Here is a 5203-nt window from a genome sequence, read left to right on the forward strand (position 1 = left end):
ACACAGTGATAATTAATGCTAATTAAAATTACTCATGGAGTACAGACAGCTGTTTTCCTGCTAAGGCCTACATAATAATCACTACAAGAATTGTCCTGGAAACGTTACCCATTGCCCTTCTCTAAAACGAGTTCCTTATAGGGTGCCATCTAGGGTGGCTGCAAGGAAAGACTGAAAAGAACGCCTGTACCACCAGCTGTGCAGGAGATGAAATTTAGACAGGTGTAGCTTGCATGCCATCACAGCTGTTAAAAACAGAGGTCTCTCCTTTTTGCTTAGCTACTCTATGGCCATAAGCTTTCCTTTATAGGGGGCAGTCCTGTATTGGTCCAAGCTTGGATAGAAGCCCAAGAGGCCCAAGAAAAAAAACAACAGACTTTCGTTAAAGTTGCCAATCAGCTGTTAACTCTTAGTTCTTCGACCAACCAGTTACTACCTTCACCCGCTATGGTGAGATGTATTATGTTTCAATATCAAATATATTAAAAATATTTAAAATAAACAGAAAAGTATACATTGTATATTTGCACACATATATATTTTACTCAGCATATGCCAGTGTTATACAAATCTGTGTCCTCTTTTTAAGGTGATGCACTTCCTCTTTCTTGGCTAGATCTAATTGGCCACCCTAATTATGTCCCATCATGCACACCTCATGTAGATCCTGAAGGAGGAGTGAGCACACCTGTGACCTAAGGTTATTTCAGTCCCTGACTGTTGGCCTTATTGACTAGAGCTCTTGGGTGTATTAGGTCACAAAGGTCTGGAGGACTAAAATTGTTCACCTCTGCACAGGTCCTAAGAACTGCAGAGGGGCTATACAGATATTATCTAACTCTTAATACAGGCCTTATAGGGAGGAAAAGAAAGGAAGCGTATTGCTCAATGCGACAAGATGGCCAGAAGCTTGTAACATCCTTCAGGGTGGGAAACTGCCTTAGAGGATCCAGGGAATCTTATCCAGGCAGAGCCTTCCCAGATGTTATTCCATCTAAATTACCCCTTTATATCCTTTACCTTCTCTAGCCCTCAAGAAAGTTGAGCAACCGATGCGCCTCTCATCCCATCTTCCTCAATCACTTCAGGGCAATAGTTTGTCCTTTGGAGAGAACGACAGGTGACTCACCTGTAATTGTAGTTCTTTGATTGGACCTATGTGATTCACATCCTGGATGATCCGCGCCTGCCTGGAGCCTCATCAGAAAGTTCTAGAGCTTCTGCAGTAGCAAAAAACCCCACATTATAATAAGGCCCCTCCCCCTCATATAAGTACCTTGGCACCAAGGCTCCCCTTTCAGTTGTGTCAACTGCCGCTACATTAAGCAGAATGGCGTGACAGTGGGGAGGATGGGCGGGATGTGTGAATCACAGAGGTCCACTCGAAGAACTACAGTTACAGGTGGGTAACCTGTCGTTCTTCTTTGTGGCCTCTGTGGATCACACCCTGGGTGACTAATAAGTTGTCTTACCCGGAGGCTGGGTGTCACACCAAGGTAGAGGCTAGAACAAAGGCTGCATCAGATTTCTGCCGGAGATCAAGTCTATAATGCTGGATGAAAGTGGATGGCTGTGCCAAGGTGGCAGAGGTGCAGACGTCTGGAAGAGGTACACTGCGTAGGAATGCCATAGAGGTTGCCACTGCTCTGGTGGAGTAAGGGTGAAACATTTTTGGGACTGGTTTGCGTGCCAGCTGATATATGAGGTGAATGGTTGAAGCAACCCATCTAGATATAGTTTGAGACGTCACCTGGTGACCTTTAGTAGGTGGTTGGTGACTTATGAAAAGTTGAGGTGAACAACTAGAAGGTTGGGTGCATTAGACATAAAAGGCAAGGGCTCGCCTAATGTCTAAAGTATGAAAGATTCTTTCTTGAGTTGTGGATGGTGACGGGAAGAAAGGAGGATAAACAGCTGAGAGAGATGGAACTGAGATACGACGTTGGGGACGAAAAAAATATCCATGGATAGTTTGACTTTGTCCGGAAAAAAATGTAAATAAGGGTAGTCATGATGTAAGGCCACTAACTCACTGGCTTGTCGAGCTGAGGTGATGGTGACAAGGAAAACTGTTTTAAAGGTAAGTAGTCATAAATCAGTTGAAGCTAAAGATTCGAAAGGAGCTTTAGTAAGTTGTTGCAGTACTAGTGTTAGTGACCATTGTGGGGAAGGCAGGCGGATATCTGGGTAGATATGAGATAGACCTTTAAGAAAACGTCTTAATGTTGGATGCTTGAAGAAATCAGCTGCCGGAGAGTTAAGGAGCTGATAAGAAACTTTGGCGGAGAGGAAGAGAGGGAAAGGCCGCTAGACTTGAAATGAAGCAAAAAAAAAAAACATAGAACAATAGCAAGTGATGGGCTGATAGAAGGCAATGAAGAAGCTTCAGTGAAAGATTTGAATCTGTGCCATTTATGCAGGTACGCCTTTCTAGTGGAGGGCTTCTTTGATTGATGGGGGACGTTCATTAGCGAGGCGGAATCCTCCACGCTGTCAAGTGCAGAACAGGTAAATCTGGGTGGAGTACTTGGTGTTGTTCTGCGTGAGGAGGTGGGGCAGGCGAGGGAGGTGGTGTACATCTGATGAGAGATTGTGAAGGACTGGAAAGCAGGGTTGTCTCAGCACCAAGGGGCTATAACGAAGGCATTGGGTTTGTCTTGTTGTAGGCGCACCACAACCTTGTGGAGAAGTGGGAATGGTGGAAAAAGGTAAGTGAGGGTCATTGGCCGACGAGTACAGCTCCTTGGGAGTGTTTGCCAATGCCGGCTTGGGAGCAGTATCATTTGCACTTCCGAGTCACACAGGAGGCGAAGAGGTCGTGAGTTGGTTTGCCCCATTATTTGCATAGGTGAAGAAAAACTGATTGGTCTAACTCCCATTTGTGAGCTTGAGAGTTTGTGCGGCTGAGTAGATCAGCCAAGTCGTTGTCATGGCCGGCAATGTGTAAAACCGTGAGGCAGATATGGTGTGCTAGGCACCACTGCCAGAGGTCGACCACTAAACAGAGGAGACTTGGAGAGTGGGTGCCACCTTGTTTCAGAATATAGTACATTGCTGTGGTGTTGTCGGTGGCAATTTGTACCATCTTGTCAGCTAGGAGATTTCTGAAAGCTTTACAAGCTTTTATAACCGCCAACAGCTCTAATTTGTTGATGTGAAGCAATTTCTCTCTGGAAGACCACTTGGCGTGGATTTTGAGAGATTTGCAGTGAGCTCCTCAGCCTGTGAGGCTGGTGTCAGTGGTGACCTGTATTTGTGATCATGGTTATCAGAAAGGCCGCCTGACGGATAGGTTGAGAGGAAAATGCCACCACTGAAGTTGGGAGGCAAGTTCTGGGGTGACCCTTAAAATAGTGTGAGGAGGGTCTGTGAGTGGGTCGAAGAGGGCGAGAAACTGCGACTGAAGAGATCTCATCTTGAGATGTACGTGCTGGACTACTGAAGTCATAGAGGCCATGGTGCCTAGTACATATTGCACAGTCAAGGTGGGTACCATAGCATGAGGGGTGAAAACTTGAAGTAATGCAATGAGATTTTCTCTCTCGTCTGGAGGAAGAAAGGCACGAACTTGTGTGGAATCCATGCATGCGCCTATATAATGAATAATCTTTGTAGATTTCAAATTTGATTTTTGTTCATTGACAGCAAGACTGAGATCGCGAAGGAGGGTAAGGGTGAAGTGAGTGTCTTGTTGGGCCTTGCGGCAGGAATGAGCTACGAGGAGCCAATCGTCAATATATGGAAATATGATAATTCTTTGCAACCTGAGGTAAGCAGCTACCAGTGCCATGCGCTTGGTGAATACTCAAGAAAGCCTTTTGAATTGGTAGGCTTGTGATCCTAGCTGAAATTGAAGGAATTTTCTGTGTGAGGGATGTATGGAAATATGGAAGTATGCGTCTTTGAGATCTATGACAGTGAACCAGTCGTTTTTGCAGAGTAAAGGGAGAACTGATTCAAGGGTAACCATACGGAACTTTGTGGTAGTGATGTATTTGTTTAACTTTCGTAGGTCTAAAAGAGGACGAAGACTTCCGTTCTTTTTGGGTACGGTGAAATAGCGAGAGAAAACCCCTTTGTTGTGTTGTGAGACGGGTTGTATGGAGTCTTTGAGGAATAAATTTTTTATTTCCTCTTGTAGGGTTGGAGATGGTGGAATTACGACGTGTGTTGCCAGAGGAAGTTGGAAGAAATGGATGCAGTAGCCGTCACGGACAGTACCCAGGCATCTGTAGTGATGGATTCCCATCACTTTCCCAGAGGGCAGGATGGGTGGAGTGGTGTGCGATCTCAGTCATGGGAGCATCAAACGTGATGTTTGGGCTTGCGGTCGTTGCGCCTAGCAATGGGTTGTTGGCGGGATTTATTTCTTTGATTTCTGAAATAGGGTGTATAAGATGTTTGTGGATCACGTTGGAATTTTTTATATGGGTTGTATGGTCGTCTCCACTGATTTTGTTGGGGGCGTTGTTGGTAAGATGGATAAACTCCCCAACGTCTAGCTGCTGATCTTTACTTTGGCACGTTTTCCAAAATATCAGTTTCAGCATTAAAGAGGCCTGCCCCATCGAATGGAAGATCTTCGATATGTGCACGGGCATCCTCAGCCAGGCCAGCTGTCCTTAGCCGAGAGAAACGTAAGGCTACTGAAGTGGCCATTGACTTTGCTGTAGTGTCTACTGTGTGCCTAGCAGAAAGCCTCTGTTGTTTGGCAATGGAAAGACCTTCTTGTTGAAAGGTATGAGCAAGTACTTTTTTATCTTCTTGTAAAGATTCGACAAAGGTTGGCATATTGTCCCAAAGGAAGTGTCGATATGCACCCATAGCTCCCTGGTAGTTAGCAACACACATGGTGAATGCTGCTGCTGAATAAAGCCATCTTCCCATTGAGTCAATCCTTCTACTGTCTTTATTTGGTGGCATGAGGATTTGTCGATGTCGAGATCTGGATTGGGAGACTTCGACAAAAATAGAGCTTGGAACTGGTTGTTTTTTAAGAAATAGAGCTCCAGGATCATGGACTCTGTAGAGGTTATCAATTCATTTAAATATGGTATGGGAAGAGGATGGTTTTGTCCAGGATTGTTGAGTGGTGCTGAGTAGAGACGGAAGCATCGAGATGTGTACTGGAGCAGCTGTATCTTTAGAGATTGGGTCGTATAGACGATTGGCCGGTTTTGTCGAAGGACAGTGGATTTGGAGA

General features: G+C 45.1%; 1 long non-coding RNA gene across 1 annotated transcript; it reads left to right on the forward strand.

The window, feature by feature from the left end:
- The first annotated feature begins 2574 nt into the window (after window positions 1–2574).
- Window positions 2575–2859, forward strand: LOC144585757 (uncharacterized). The gene is made up of 2 exons (XR_013540297.1): window positions 2575–2708; window positions 2751–2859. It is a non-coding gene; the product is annotated as an uncharacterized LOC144585757 (long non-coding RNA).
- Window positions 2860–5203: the final 2344 nt, after the last annotated feature.

This window comes from Pogona vitticeps, chromosome 1, assembly GCF_051106095.1.
Source record: "Pogona vitticeps strain Pit_001003342236 chromosome 1, PviZW2.1, whole genome shotgun sequence".
In the NCBI taxonomy this organism is placed as follows: domain Eukaryota; kingdom Metazoa; phylum Chordata; class Lepidosauria; order Squamata; family Agamidae; genus Pogona; species Pogona vitticeps.